Raw genomic sequence first — 18,128 nt, 5'->3', positions numbered from 1 at the left:
TTACAAGTGATTTTAAGTAACACTATAGTTATAACATACCCGATCTTTTGGTGTTTTCCCTATGACAATATATCTCTTATGGAACAGGTAGAGTTTCCATCCATGTTAAGGAACTCTCTGGATTTGGTATGACTTCCTCCAGGAAAAATGTTAAAGCTAGTTCATCATTAGTGTCAACACCTTCTTGTCCTCGAATTCGGGATAATAAATGGAAATATCGAAAGGGAACAGTTTCAATTAGGATATTGACTTTTTCAATTTCTCATATCTAGTATCTAGTGTTAATAATTTTTTGTAAGAAATTATTAATCTCAACAACATGCTCCTTTATGCATGTTCTTAGCTTCCATTTTAGTTTATCAATGTTCTGTAGCCTAAACTTGACATTTTCTATTGTAGTTTGCCCTCTTAAAACGCTGGGAGTGAATTTGATAATGACCATCTAAAAAAAAATTTGATAGGACTATTAAAGACATGGAAGATTAACAACACATAATAATGAGTAAAGCAGAAAATTGACAACACATAGTCAAGTCCAAAGCGGGTGAGTGACAACACATAATACTTAAAAATGCTGATGATTGTCAACACATAATATCAACAGCCATAATATCAACAGCCACATAAGATTGACAACACATAATAATATAATATGCATAGGATTGATGACACATAATAAAGTCCAAAATGGATGCATGACAACACATAATAATTAAATTTTCAGCTGATTAACAACACATAATATCAACACTCACAGATGATTGACTACACATAATAATGACATATGCAGATAATTGACAAGAGGACACCATAATAATTTAATTTCTATAGAATTGATATCACATTCGTAGTAAATATTAATGCACTAACCATTACCCAATATCTTGAATTCTATTATTCTATAGAAGATAATATACAATGTGATTCATTTGCTATCTTAGAAATGGAAGGAAGTTCATCACCTTGCAGATGTAGGAAGTGGGTTCTTCCAAAATTTTGTGATGAATACCACAAAGAGAAACATCATGATCGGAAGGAATATTTTGTTGGGCTGCGGCGTGAATGGAGTTTTTGACTTGCTGAATCCGATCAATTAATTGAAGTTGTACGAGACTTAGGAGGTAAGATTGTGAAACAACGATCATTGCAATACAAATGACAAACATCCAAACTTATGAAGCAGCTGTCAAGAGAATCCGTGAGGAAAATAATAGGCTCTTACTCCATCAAAGAAGGTATTATATGCTAAAGTTGGCAAGATATCTAGCAACACCAGCTGGTGTGAAATCTCAACCGGTGAGGTCAATAATATCCTAACATCACTTATGTATGCATCAGACTATGAAATTTCAGATGAAGACGTTTAGTTTTACATTCATGCGGAAATTATAATTGCAACATCTAAATGAATTGTGTTGGATTTATGATTTTACTTATTAGTTAAATTTTAATGACCTCCATCATTATTCTATATAAAGAAATATTTGAATTAAAAATGCGTTAACATCAGCACAATAAGTTCCGCACACATACAATTAGCCAAATGCTCAATCTAAGTCGAACATTGTAATATCCGATAGACAACTGGGTTCAGAGGTCATATTCAAATAAAATCCTATGTTGTAACATATCCTCGTTTTTAAGAAATTCCAAAGCCTGTCTCTTAAAAAATTCCCGATTCAAATGTATTTTAATTTGATTATTCTCTTCTCTAACGCGATACACCACATTATGAATCTCTTTAATATTCCCTCTATGAATAGTTATAGCTTTGAACTAAGGGACTTTAACTGATAATTCTTGTGCTTTCCCAATTCCTTTCATCTTCACAATCACAATAGCCCATGCAATGGGAAATATATAGTTACTTCCATCTAGGGTTGTTGCACAAAATAAACAACCTTTATACTTCTCATAAAGAAATGTGGAGTTAATGCATATAAAAGGGCGGCAATGCTTAAATTTCTTGGTTAATTATTTGAATAACCAAAATATTCTGTCAAAAATCCTGTGGCCTAAAACTAAATGATTATTGATAAATAATTCCTCATCTTCAATGAGGATATGAGATTCAGGGTTTTGCCAACACAACGCTGTCATGAATCATCTCAATTGTCCATAAGATTCTTCCCAACCTCCATAAATCTTTACAATTGCCATATGCCTTGCCTTCCAAGTTTTCCTATAACTCAATTCATAACTGATTTTGCCTTCTGTTTGCTAATTTTACAACCATCGTAAGTGCACAGATCACTAACAAGTAATAAAGTGATGAGTAGAGTGTCTTTCCCACGAGGACCGTGTTGAGTACCAAACTACAGTGATTTTAATTATCTAGAGATTGAGTTATAGAGAAATAATAATTAAATCTAAACTAAAAGAAATAAAGTCTAAAACAATTATCTAGACTAAAATACCAATGGATGAAAATAACCCAGAGTTAGGGTTTCACACTTCAATCAATTATGGAATCAATCTAATTCATTTAATAAATGGGAGATAATTACTTTGATGGAAATTAATCCTAAGGTATACTAAATACTCTCTCAAGGTATCTAAGGTGTATTTCAATTAAAGCCAAACCCTTCTTTCATTGGTGATTAGTCCTAATCCAAACCTTTTGAGATCTATGATTAATTTTGGAACTCCATAAAGGTTATCAGCCTATCTTTACGTCAGATTTCCTAGGTTCAAAATCTTGATTTTCTAATACTAATCTTTACATTTCAATTCTTCAATTAGTATCTTAAATCATAGCTAGATGGGTACTAACACATAGCATGCATTAAGAACACAAGAGATTGAATCAAAGAATAAAACCCCCAATATATTAAATAAAATCAAATCAGATCCATAATTAAATTGAGAGTGCTACATCCCTAACTCTAGAATAAAGAGACTTCTCACACATGGTGATTTTTACAATCAAGTTTATAAACAGATAAAGAGAAGACATGAGAAGAAAATAGAGTGAAAAAACCTAGAAGGAGAAATGCAGCTTTGGATTATAACACCTTAGGCAAATCCCACATCGGCAAAACACGGGAGAGATGCTGGGTTTATAAGTTGGCAGTTCATAACCCCTAGTGACGCATTTTAAAATCGTGAGGGCTTCGGTCCAGAGCGGATAATATCACTAGTAGGCCGGGCTGTTACATTTGTGGTATCAGAGCCGCTCCGTGTGCAACCTCAGTGAGGACGCTGAGTCCCATAAGGGGGGTGGATTGTAACACCCTAGGCAAATCCCACATTGGCAAAACACGGGAGAGATGCTGGGTTTATAAGTTGGCGGTTAGTAATCCCTAGCGACGCGTTTTAAAACCATGAGGGCTTCGGCCCACAGCTGATAATATCACTAGTGGGCCGGGCTGTTACATGGACTTTTAGAACTTCAGCTAAAAATCCTTTCTAGCAATCTTGCAGATCTTGTTTCTCCTTTACCTTTCTTGAAGTTGATGTGCATCCTTGAATGTAAATTCTCCTCCTCTCAATTTTTGACTTGTTATATTTATATATGATGTGAAAACTCTAATTTCAGAGTCCTAGAAGCCTTAGGAGTCCATTCTGGTCGGGTTGAAAGCAAGAAAAGTCGCATCAGAATTGCTATCAATCACCCCATGTAACTTTCTACCACTTTAGTTTTTTAGCATTCTTTCATCCAGAAGGTTACACGGGATGCAGGAAATTACACGGGGGTGTTTACACGGGCGTGTAATGCTTTTGGCCTTATATTTTTCATGTTTTGAACTCCAAATCTCTTCCAAACTCATCTTTGATTCTAAAACCACATAAAAATACCTGATAAAATATAAAAATCAACGAATTGAGTTGGATTAACATATTTTCTAAAATAATACTAAAAACACATAAAAATAAACATGAAAAGAGACTAAATGCCAACTAAATGTAATGAATATTAATCTTAAATGTCTATATAATTTGACTTCATCACCTTCCAAGTTTTCCTATAACTCAATTCATAACCAATTTTGTCTTTAAATTCAGCTTGTAAAATTGAAATCTTTATACTTGATTGTTCTTGAACTATAGGCATAATGAAATGACAAATGAATTTTGAATCCAATTTGCAATGATCCTTTAAGATGGATGGATTTAAATGAGGTTTGTTTAATGAGTAATTTTCCAAACATCTGAACCTTCCTGCTAGGACGCACGCATTCTCCACTTATAATTACTATTCTTAACACTACATCTAATAGCATATGTTTTACTTTTGGTCTCTTCCTTGTAAAAGTCATGGTGTCTTAACATGTTATATTTTTTAGTAGCATTTTTAACAGCCTCTCTTGACGGGAATAACATGCCAACTTCAAACTCGCTCGACACATCCCAAAGTGAAGAAGACAATGGTTTTGAGAATGTGTCAACAGTTAACAACAAAAAATCTATTTTCGAGTAAGGTAGACGAGGCACAATTGAGATAATTAGGTTTGACACACTAACGTTGTAGTAATTAACCAAATTGAAATTAGCACCACAATCATCATTATCTGTGTCATCATCATAACATAAAATTCATCTTCGTCTTCTGAATATTCATCATCTTCATGATTGACGCAATAATCGCTATCGTCTAATTCTTGATCAATATCCAATTGACTTGAACCAACATCATGACATTGAATTCAAACATCACTTGCAGTGTTATTGACGTCATTTGCAACATTTGATGGGCTAGCTTCATCTATGACATTTACAGTATCATTAGGTTAGTAAATGTCAACATACAATTCTATCGATTCCATACCCTCTATTTGTGTTAGTAGTATGCCCTAGAGCATATCATTAAGTTTGTATCTTGTACATGTTTTATTAATAAAAAGGCATTTTCACTTTTTCGTTTGCATAATACATTTATGTGTAATAGAAAAGGTCCATTGATATTTTGTTAGAAATTCTATTCTTAAGTTGTTAAGAATATGAGTGACATTATTTCTAGCACAAAGTATCATAAATTGGTTCACAATTGAGGATACTTCACAATAAGGACATGACTTATCCAGAAAGATTGTAATCATGTTCGTTCCCAAGTTATTTATATGAGATGTAAATAAGATGGAATGGTGAGTCTCATGCCATATAACAAACATGATAGACACTTATGCATGATAAGTAGGTCGAACTAGTGACACTTATGACAAGCACGTGGAGTTTTCTATTGTCAATATATTGTCATAAATCATATCATTGCATATAATATTTAGACCTGAGATAACACAGTTATTTTGTATATAGGTAGTTTGAGTTTGATACTGCTTTCATACTTGTACTGTGTATGGGTATATGGGCATGTATTGGCTCCTACTAGTTATAAATGGAGATAGGTGTTGATCAAGATGGAATCTGTTACCCTAAGTAAATAGGGATAAAATCCTATGTTCATTTAATTGTTCTTGATGTTTCAAGTTCCTGTCCAGGACAGACAAATTTAATCAGAAAAGAGTTTCTGATGAGAAAATCTTTTTAATCAAGAATTGGAATTAAAAGAGAACATAATATTCATAGCAAATGGGGTTTGACATAAATCATGACTCCAACTCGAATTGGGATTTTATAACAGAGAGATTCTAGTGCATGGTAACATATGATTATAGGTTCATTTAAGGTATTCCTTGTTACTGATTGGGCGGCCATGGCATGCTATGCTAAGTGTTAACCATGGTCTATGAGATGCCTAAAATGACTTAGAGAAATCATTTATGGTAAGAAAGAGTTCTGATGATATTAAGAGTTAATATCATATCTCATTGATAATTAGTGATGAGCCTAGTGAGTCACACACATACACAAGTAATCATCAAGTTAAATGTGATTTAATTGATTAATTAAAGAGTTTAATTAATTAATTAAATAGGTTTGGTTTGCAATAAGATTGCAAAGTCCCTAGCATGGCTTGAAACCAAATCTAGGTTATTGGATGTATAGGATAAGTTAAATTTATATTTAAAGTGTTTAAATATAAATTTAATTATGAGAAATTAATTAATAGAGATTAATTAATTAATTTATATTTGATATAAACTGATTAGAAGATCAGAAATAATTATTTTGGGTTGAGAACTCAAAATTATAACACAAGGGTAATTTGGTCATTTCACAGGGTGACATGTGGCATCATGAGATGGTGACACATGGCACCATATAAGCTTGCCATTTGTCTTTCAATCATTTAAGATGATCAAAGTGAAGATTAAATCTAGTTTTGACACTTGGCTTAATGTGATTAGGTCAATCAAAATTAAGATGCAATCAGAAGATGACATGTGGCAAGGGTTTTAAGTGATAACCTAATTATAAAAGGGAAAGAATGAAAGAACAAAATAAGATTCTGATTTTTCTAAAGAGGTGCCGCCACCCTTGAAGCCTTCTTCCTCTCTTCTTCTTCTTCTCTCATCAATTCAAAGAGAATTGCCCATATTCTCTTGAATTAAAATTGCTAGAAATTTTCTAGTGTCCTATATATATCTACAACCTCTCTAAAGGCAAATCCCTAATTTCTAATGGTTGGCAAGGCTTGAGAAGCTATTCAAGGGGATACCATTGATGATCTTGGTGTGGACAAACTAGAGGGACAACATTTGGGGTCCTAGGTGCTTTCCAAAGGTACTAAACACATTTACAGTGCATCAAAAGGTTAGTGCACATGTTCTTGTATTAATCTAGGGTTCTAATGAATTAATCTCTTAATTCAAAAATCTTAAATGGCAAATATAGATCCTAATACATATTAAAAGATTTTAATATGCAATTGAACATTGAAATCAATTAGGTACATAATGGATATGGCATGATGCATGAAACCCTAGAAGAAAATTTTTGAATTCAATGTTCTAATCTAATAATTTTCATGCTTCCGCTCCTTCAATTTGCTCAATGAAAATTAAACATTATTGACACGTCATCATCATTTCTCAAATCTATGCAAGCCAATTCAAAATATCTCCGCTTAGTTTTGGTTTCCTAAAAATGATAAGCTCAATGAATTCACGTCCTTCTACCAGGGAAATTGTACATACTATTCTTATCGCGAGATTTGCATATTTTAATCTACTACTAATACTAAACACAGCTGATCTACTCCCACAATAATCATATCTATCATCACCCAAAATACTATCGCTATCCCAGTATACAATAGCAAAATGTGGACTTGACATCTTCACATATAAAAAATAGCATTTTTTATAATTTATAATATACCTGTAAAATATTACATAAACTCAACATAAATATTAGAAATGAAAGTTTCAATACAATTTTAGACAATTGGACCAGTTAATGTATGATAGCAAACCGAAACATAATATATTTTACTTTTTTATTAAATTAATCGGACTAATATGCTCAATAATATATCATTTTAATATTATTATTTGCAATAAATTTTTTAAGGTTCACATATATTAAATTAATGATTAACTATGTAATAAATATAAATAAATTATAAAATTTAAATGATTACTGACTTTTTTTCCCTAAAAAATGACGATCAATTGCAATCTCTTCAAATTCAAAAGTCTCTTGCATCTAGCAACTTGACTCCTTCCAAAATAAATTTACATGTACACAAAAATAATTTTTATTATTTTTCTTCATATTTGTATCTTCAATTGAATATTATCAATTTAAATTTAAATTATCAAAAATTTATTAATAAACAAAAAATTTAATTACAATTGCTAACAATATATTATTTATGCATAAAAAAATTTATCATATATACATTTTATCCTATTTTTCTAAACCAAATAACATATTCACAATTAAAGTACATAATAATTTTTTTTTATAATAACATAAATTTAAATATTTTAAATGTAAGACATATTAACTCAACTCAACTCAACTAAGCCTTTATCCCAAAAATTTAGGGTCGGCTATATGAATTCGCTTTCTCCACTTTAAACGATTTTGGATTAAATCTTTAGAAATGTGTAAAATGTAAGACATATTACCAAAAGAAAAATCATTTCAATCTATTTTTTTTTAACTTATTATACTTTTAATAATTTTTTCCTAATTTTAATTTTACAGCGTAATATATCATTTTCACTAACAATAATTTTATTTTTACATTTTTACTAATACATACTTTTTATCACACTACTAAATTTATTACACATAAAAAATAATACATATATGGATTTTATCCTATTTTCCTAAATCGGATAATATATTGAGAATTACACCACATAATTAAATTTTTTAATAATATAAATTTATCTCATGTTCATTTTAAATACTCTAAAAAATAATATATTATTTTTCTTAAAAAATATGTAATATATTATCTGTATTTTACCCAATTACTTTTACCAAAAAATATAATACACATTAAAAAAAAACCTTAAGATTTTTTTAAACTTATTATACTTTTAATATTTTTCATTATTTGTAACTAAAAAATTACATTTTATATTAATTTCAGCTAATTTTTTTTCAAAAAAAAATTTCTGAATATATATTCAAATTAATAATAATATATTTTTCCCATTTTTAACTATTTTATTACCTTCTTTACACATAAAATCATGTTTTATACCCAATAATTTTTTCTAATTTAAATTTTATAGCCTAATATTTAAATTTTACAAACAATATTTTTTAATTTTTACGAATACAAATTATTAACTATATATTACAATTATTACATAATATTTTATTTCACTATTAAATTTTAAAAATATTTTACTAATACAAAAATTATTTTCTTAATATCAAATTTATCACTACACATAATTTAAAAAATATATATATATATGCCTTCAAAAGTTGGAGAGAGCCGACGCATAAAATGAAAGGGAGAAGGAGAGGAGGTTTATATAGAGAGTGGGAGTACTCTGTTAGATGCTACTATATGTAGACTCTACTTGCCATTTTACTGTGCCATGGATGTGCTGTGGGATGTGAGAGTGTGCGTGCTAGGATGGAAGGAACTGGACATGCTAGATGCTACCTAATGAGACTAATTCAGCTGGGCGCTACCCATGATAGTGTTTAGTTGCACAGTCCTATCAAGCAGCGGCCGAACGCTACCCTGGCTTGCGTCTTGCTGCAATTCATTTTTTAATTAATTTTTTTAGTTTTTTTTTTTATACATTTCATGCCATGCAAGAGATTCCCATTAGGGTGCAGTGTGGGTCACATGTTTAGGTAGCGTCCTACTTTTTAATTATTTTTTTTTAACACATCAATCCACAAAAAAGATTTTTAATTTAAGGTTGGCACCTAGACGCTCATTATAGTTGAGTCTCTTTCTTTTTTTTTCATCAAGTCATGAAATCCCACCCCTTTTGGTAAATAATTTATATTCCACTCCCTTTTGGTAATTTATTTTTCCAATCCCACCCTTTTGGTAATTTGCCCTTCTATTGGATGCATGAGCACTGTTACTAATAAGAACATAACAAGATCTCATTTATTTTGCGGAAAATAATTTTTATATAAAAAATATTTTATAAAAAAATATTTTTTATAAAAATATTTGCTATTATTTAATTGCAAGGTTTTCCAACTCTATGACCTGATCAGAAAGAGGATTTTGCCCCAGAATCAAGCCTGTTAGAATTGTATCCATTTTAAAGAAAATTTTAAAATGCTTTGTTATTACTCATGCCTATCATATTAGACGTGGCCACCGGTTCAGGTCGAAACTAGTGGTTTAGGGCTAGAGGAAGGCATGAACCTAAATCGGACCAGCTCAAAGCGTTTTCAGCTGGTTTTTATATTCAAGGTAAATCGGTTTCAGTTTTAGTCTAGTTCAATAATAGTTTCAGTTTCAGTTTTTATTGGATTGTAGGCTGAATCAGTTAGAAATATATTTTTTAAAAAAATATGAAAAAAATATTTTCTTCTCTAAAATTAGGAAAAAAAAAAAAGAAAATTGCAATACAATAATAATTGAATAAATTTTATTAATTCTTAAATACTGTACATTGTTGTACAATACATAAAAAAAATCAATACACGTAATTTTTTAAATTACAAATTGTAAAAAAAAATATACAAGTGAATATATTTAAAAAATTCATTATATTACATAAAAAAGCATATGTCATTTTTTTATATATAAGAGGGAAAATTAAAAATAAAATAAAATTCAGCTTACACTTAATTATTTCATAATTAAGTTGTCTACATATTCCACTGGGGTTAACAGAATCAAAGCCCTTATAGTTATCTTGCCTCTAAAAGATGCCACTTACCTTTATTTTGCGTCAGTTCTAGAAGTCACTCGATTTGTGAAGTCATAATCAGTGCTGTCGATTTTATTTTCTTGTTGATGATTTTCTACTTTTGTCTAATTGTCTATACAAGCTTATGTTTCTAATTTAAAGTTCATACTAGATCAGTGTTCATCTAGTACCCACCTACAAGTACTAAATGCTTGATCCATTATGATAGTTGACTCCATAGACACAAATAATTCTTTGGCCATCTTTGCCAAAATTAGAAATTTTAATTCATGATATTTCCATCATTGAAGGATGGCAAAGCTAGAATCATTCTTGTCATCAAGTTCAAAATTAGCATATAAATATAAATAAAAATTTGAAAGTCCACCCGTATCTCATGATTTTTCTAGTTAATCATTTGTAAGCCTCTTCTTAATTGGTCAGTTGCTTGAGTTGGAAGATTTGTACTAATATGGAATTAAACAATTGAGCATGCTTCACAGTGAAATTCATGCATATTAGGGATGTTACATTTTGGAAAATTGTGCCTTATTTTTCTCCATCTCAGTGACCTCTTAAAGGGAAGATTAGTGTAAAAGAGGCAGCACCATCAGACTTTGCACCCATAAATGATTTTAGTCTAATACCTAGTGAAGAGGATGATGGAATTATTGTAGATGATAGTTAAAAACTCAACTCAACTCAACTAAGCATTTATCCCAAAAATTTAGGGTCGGCTATATGGATTCGTTTTTTCCACTCTAAACGATTTTGGGTTAAATCCTTAGAAATGTGTAATGCTTCTAGGTCATGTACTACTTTTCTCTAAGTCAATTTAGGTCTACCCCTTTTTTTCTTTCTATCCTCTAACCTAATGTGCTCTACTTGTCTAACTGGAGCCTCTGTATGTCTACGCTTCACATGACCAAACCACCTTAATCTCCCTTCTCTCAACTTATCCTCAATTGGCACCACTCCTACCTTTTCTCTAATACTCTCATTACGGACTTTATCTAGTCTAGTATGGCCACTGTAACACCCTCCCGGTAGCAACTCCGTACATTCCACTGTTCCGGTGACCAGTGTCGGTCCGGACAGCTAGAACGTCCGGAAAAATATTTAAACTAAAGTGAAGAACCATAATTAACTCAAATATTAATAAGAAAAATTTAGGAAAAATTTTAGAAATAAAATACAACCAAGATAAATGAGCCGGTGCCCTAGCGAGGGGTAAACCAGAGGGAAGTTGCGGTTCTCGCAATGAGGAGCCCTAGACCCGGGGGAAAAATTATAAAATAATTTTTGGGACTCCAGAGAAGGGTTACTGAGGTTCCCATGGCATTAGAATACCAAGAAAATACCTAGAAAAATTTTTCAATCGGTACAGATAATTTTGACCCATTAAGCCAAACGGAGGGCATTTTGGTCATTTCGCCTTCAGAGGTGATTTTTGGCCGACTTGTCCAGTTGAGTAAATAATTAATATGACATAAAATATGAATAAACATTACTAGAAATTGAATTGGAAATGAGTAGTGAAGAAAAGAAAAGAAAATAAAGAAAAAGGCTTAATTATGACATAAGGTGATATCATTAAAAAGCCACCACCAATCACCTTTAAACTACCATTTAAATAACCAATAAAATAGACTAAATGAAGACCCAAATAAACAAAAATGCAGCTGCCTTCTTCTTCCTCCCAAACCAGCCGAAATCCAAGCTAGCCAAACCTCCATTGATTTTGCAACTCAAGCTTTATTTCTCCCTTTGTTTCACCACAAAACCCTAACCTCTCTTCATTAAAATTTTACCCCACACCTTAAACAACCTTTTGGCAGCCTAGAAAGTGAAGGAAAGTGAAGTTTTGAGTTGGGAAAAATCTGCCCTATTCAAGGTTAGTGCTATACTTTCACTCTCACTCCTTTAATCCTTGTTAGAGCATCATTTTAAGACAAGAAATTATAAGAATTTGAAGTAAATCTTATATGTTAGGGTATCTTCAATTTTCGGCAGCCCTAAGGAAGGATGAGTTTGATTATTTTAATGAACTTAGAGTGGCTAGAAATGATGTTTAAGTTATGAATATGCATGGATGTTGAACTAGTATGCTAATTAAGGTTTATGTGTAATTTGAATTGGACATTAGGGTTTTGAGAAGTGAAAGATTGACTTGGCTTAGGAAATTGTTAGAGAACATTTTAATGGTCAATTAGTGACTATTTTAGGTAAGTTGAGCACAATTTGGACTGAAAAATAGGATTGCAAAGTGAAGATGTAGTCAGGCAGACGTGAGCAGAGGATCGAAAATTCAGTCCACTTGGACTGCCATAACTTGGGCTGTGTTGGTCCAATTGGACATGAAACTAGGCTTAAAATGGCACATTTTTGCTGAAGAAACCATGCCCAAAAGACCAAAGCAAGAGGACCAAAAATTAGCCCCAATCCGGATACCTGCAATCGATTCTCGCAGAATGACCAAACTGTTCATTTGGCCATAACTCACTGTAGATTTGGTCAATTGACCTGAAATTTTTACAGCAACAAGTTAAGACATAGACAAACAACTTTCATGAAGGAACCTACCCCAAATTATGGCCAGAACCCATCCAACCAAGTGACTCTATTTACTGTTTATGTTATCAGTAGATATGGTCAATTCTGCAGATTGGCAATCCGGCCAGCTGTGGTTGTTTGATCATATCTATATCTACAAAACTCCAAATTGAGTGATTCAAAAAAGAAAATTCAACTAGACAAAATAAGGAACAACTTTTATGTTTGTCATTTCCTCAAATACCCACTGCAACAGGGCCCAATGGAACAGTAAATTTGGGTCTCAAAAACTGAAATTTCTGCTCTCTTAGAATTAAGTTGAGAAATGGAAATGGCAATCAATTCCAACAAGTTTTAAATACAAAATGTGGTATGTTTGGGGTGTTAAAACCAATACACCTATTTTCTATCCAAAAGTCAACATTTTTGTTGACCAATGAGGTGAATAGTGACATCAAAACTTGAAATGCACAAATTGAAGAATTTAAAAGTTTCAAATGCCCTAGTATACCTAACATGATTGGTTTGGATAGTTTGGAATGCCAATAGGGTTCGATTAGCGATCGCACATGGCAATATGCCATTATGTGATTTTATGGCTTTTAGCCATTCTGACCTTGTATTGAGATTTAGCCTTGTGCCTGATGTATTTACAGCTTGTTAGCTGTTCTGTTGCACACCGGGAGATGCATATGTGACCGATGGTGTGACGGCCCGAGGTACTAGGTACCCAGCGCCAGTTTACCCATTATCCAGTCCAGTCGTCTAGTGTAGGTTACTTGGGCAACCAAATGAATGAAAGTGAACAAAGTTAATGAATTAATGTATATACCCATACTAAACAAATGAATCATACACATTCACTACATATTTGTTTTCTTGCTATTTTCTTTTATTTTATTATTGCATCACTAAGCATTATTGCTTAGCGCGTTGCTTTTGCCACGCGTAGGTACTGGAGATACAGATCGTGAGCCCAGTAGACCGCAGACTGGGTGAGTCTATCTGCGATTCGCTCGATGTCCGTGTCACCTCAACTGCAGTTGCATTGGTAGGACACTATGTGTCATTTTGACATTTTGTAACTAAATTTTGATTTTCTCATATGAAATTAAACTTGTGTAATGTATATTGATGTTTATGTAAATTATGAAAATTGTATTTGTGAATGGAAAAGTAAATGGTTATTTGTGATTTATATGTGATCATCACATGTGATGGATGAATGAGAATTGAAATTGAAATGTTGAGATCTTGATATTGAGTTATGTGAAGATAATGGAGTTTTGAATTAATGAATTTGTTTATTGTAAGTGTTTTTCATGTGTTCAAGAACTGCTTTTCTCCATTTTTAGCCAGATTTCACCGGATTTTCTTTAAAATTTTCGAAACCTCAAATAAATTATGATTTCAATAAATGACTTAAATGAGTTATAATTTTACAAGTTATATTCAAAGTTATGATAAAAATTAATTAAGGTATATTAGAGTGTGCCGGTACACCGTGTGGCATTACTTACTCGGGTATACTATACACGGGTACGGGGTGTCACAGCCACTCATTCACCTTAATATTCTCATCTCTGCAACTCTTATCTTAGACGCATACGACTCCTTCAGTGCTCAATACTCACCACCATATAACATGGCCGGTCGTATGGCTGTATGGTAAAATTTTTCTTTCAACTTATTGGGAATCTTGCGATCACATAAAACTCCCATGGCACGTCTCCACTTCAACTATTCGGCTTTAATCCTATGACTAACATCCTCCTTACATCCCCCATCTACTTGAAGGACTGAGCTGAGATATTTAAATTGTTTACTTTGGGACAGTACCACTCCATCTAAACTAACTCCTTCCCTATCACTAGTTTGCCCTTCACTGAACTTGCAATGCATGTATTCTGTCTTCGTTCTACTTAACTTAAAGCCCTTTGACTCTAGAGTACTTCTCCAAAGCTCTAGCTTTCTATTGACTCCTTCTCGAGTCTCATCTATCAGAATAATATCATCCATAACATCATGCACTAAGGAATACTCTCTTGTAAATGTTTTGTTAATTCATCTAAAAATAATGTAAAAAGGTAAGGGCTTATAGCTGATCCTTGGTGTAATCCAACTAAGATCGGAAAATCTCTTGTGTTCCCTCCCACTGTGCGCACAATAGTAGTTGCTTTTTCATACATATCTTTCAACACTTGTATGTACCTAATAGATATCCTTTTTTGTTCTAACACTTTCCATAAGATATCTCTTGGAACACTATCATAAGCCTTCTCCAAATCAATAAAAACCATGTGTAGATCTTTATTCACATCTATATATTTCTCCATCAAGCTTTTAATGAGAAAGATCACTTCCATAGTTGAACGACTGGGCATGAAGCCAAATTGATTGAGAGAGATAGAAGTATCATGATGTAGTCGATGCTCCACAACTATCTCCCACAACTTCATAGTATGGCTCATGAGTTTAATTCTCTTATAGTTTGAGCAACTCTGTATGTCTCCCTTATTTTTAAAAATAGATACTAAAATACTCCTCCTCTATTCATCAGGCATTTTCTTTGAGTTTAGAATCTTATTGAATAATTTAGTTAACCATGTCACTCCCATATCTCCCAAACACTTCCACATTTCAATTGGTATTCCATCGGGTCCACAGGCTTTACTCACTTTCATTCTCTTAAATGTTTCCTTTACTTCTAAAGATCTAATCCTTCTAGTATAATTCACATTCTTTTCTATTGTTCTATAGTCTATATTCACGCTATTACCATTTTGATTATTATTAAAGAGATCATTAAAATAATTTCTTCATCTTTCTTTAATGTCATCATCTTTCACCAACACTTTTCCTTCTTTGTCCTTAATGCACCTAACTTGATTGAGATCTTGACATTTCCTTTCTCTCCTCCTTGCTAATCTATAAATATCTTTCTCCCCTTCTTTAGTTCAAAGTTTCTCATATAACTTTTTAAAGGCTTGTGCTCTTGCTTGACTAACTGCCTTTTTTGCCTCTTTTTTTGCTATCTTGTACTGTTCATATGCCTCATTATTATCACATTTAGGTAATTTCTTGTACCATTCCCTTTTTCTCTTCACTGCCTTTTGTACTTCCTCATTCCACCACCATCTCTCTTTTAAGGGTGGTCCATGTCCTTTAGACTCTCCAAGTACTTTTCTAGCTACTTCTCTAATATTTAATGCCATCTGTATCCACATATCATTAGCCTCCATATCCAGCATCTATGCTTCGGACTCAAGAAACTCATTTTTGAACTTCATTTGCTTGACTCCTTTGAACTCCCACCACTTCATTCGAGCTACATTATTTCTTCTGATCTTACTTGAATTGTTCCTAAACTTGACATTCAAGACCATTAACCAATATTGACTTGTTAAAGCCTCTCCTGGAATGACCTTGCAATCCTTGCATAGAGTTTTATTTGTCTTCCTGGTTAAGAGGAAGTCGATTTGGATTCTATGTTGCCCACTTTTGAAAGTCACTAAATGTGACTCTCTTTTTATAAAATAGGTATTTGCTAGTATTAGGTCGTATGCCATAGCAAAATCCAGGATATTTTTTCCCTCCTCATTTTGACTGCCAAAACCAAAACCTCCATGAACATTCTCATAACCTTGCCTATCACATCCTACATGTCCATTCAAATTTCCATCAATGAAAACATTCTCTTCATTTGGTATGCTTTGCATTAAATCATCCATATCTTTTCAAAACCTTTGTTTACTCTCACTATCTAGTCCTATTTGTGGGGCATAAGCACTAACTACATTTATTGTTTCTTCTTCTAGTACTAGCTTTACTAGTATAATTCTATCTCCTACTCTTTTCATAGCTATTACAGCATCTTTCAATGTTATGTCTATGATTATGCCCACTCCGTTCTTTTTTCTCTCTTCTCTGGCAAACCATAGTTTGTACCTTGAATTACCCACTTCCTTACTTTTGTCTCCTACCCATTTAGTCTCCTGAATGCAAGCAATATTCACCCTTCTCCTTTCCAAGGTAACCACAAGCATCCATTAATTTTCCTGTAAGTGATCTAACATTCCAAGTACCAACCCTGATCCTCCTACTATCCTGTTCCTTCCTAATTGGTCTGCTTCTATGTTATCTTCTATTGTTTTCTATGTCTATCTTGTGTTCTGTTCTACTTTCTGTTCTACTATCTGTCCTATGGACTAACTTCTTTATCCACACCCGCCCATGATGTGGGAACCCTTGCTCATTTAACACAACACCCCGGTGCCGGCATGGCGCATCGCTTTTGGTGAACGCCCTACACCCTTGCATATTTCTCACTACACCCGGGCTTCAATGTAGCACGTCGTAAGTAGAGGATGCCCCAATGTTTATATCATTTGAATCCATATCATAAGTTAAGATGAAATTTTTACGTTAGTTGTCACCTATTGCAACCCTCCTCCTTTATCCGAATTTGGGACCGGTTAAGCGCAAACTACTTAGGCGGAGTTAGATTATGGTTAAAAACAATGAAAGAAAAAAAAGTGGTGGTTAATATTAATAAAATTGGGAGATTAGATAGGCCAAATTTAAAGGAGTACTCACATAAAGACATGGCAAAAGAGTTAAGTATGCTTCTTCAAACATTATTTCTAGTTTTAGCTCTTTTAGTTCTACTACTCTTGCAAATGATCTTGATATTACTATTGCTATTAGAAAAGCAGTAAGAACTTGTACCGAACATTTCATCTCTAACTTTGTTTCATATGTTTCATTGTCTCCTTCATTTAAATCCTTTGTATTGTCCAATTCCATTAAATTGGTAATTTAAATCCTTTGTATTGTCCAATTTCATTGTCTGCTAATCGCATTTGGTGTTGATTTTTGGGGCTGCAATATCATTCAAGTGCCTTATTTTTCCCCATCTCAGTGACCTCTTAAAGGGGAGAATAGTGTAAAAGAGACAGCACCATCAGACTTTGCACCCATAAATGATTTTAGTCTAATACCTAATGAAGAGGATAGTGAAATTAATGTAGATGATGCTTAAAAACAACAAAAGAAAAAGAAGTGGTGGTTAATATTAATAAAATTGGGAGATTAGATAGGCCAAATTTAAACGAGTGCTCACATAAAGACAAAGCAAAAGAGTTAAGTATGTTCTACCTAGTCAAGTGACACCTTTGGACTCATTTTTTTTTTTTTTATTAAACATGATAATAAGGCTCCTTTAAACATTATTTCTCGTTCTACCTATTTTAATTCTACTACCCTTGCAAATGATCTTGATATTACTATTGCTATTAGAAAAGCAGTAAGAACTTGCACCAAATATTTCATCTCTAACTTTGTTTCATATGTTTCATTATCTCCTTCACATAAATCCTT

This window comes from Hevea brasiliensis, unplaced genomic scaffold (genome assembly GCF_030052815.1).
Source record: "Hevea brasiliensis isolate MT/VB/25A 57/8 unplaced genomic scaffold, ASM3005281v1 Scaf238, whole genome shotgun sequence".
In the NCBI taxonomy this organism is placed as follows: Eukaryota; Viridiplantae; Streptophyta; class Magnoliopsida; order Malpighiales; family Euphorbiaceae; genus Hevea; species Hevea brasiliensis.
Note: the sequence above shows the minus strand (reverse complement) of the source record.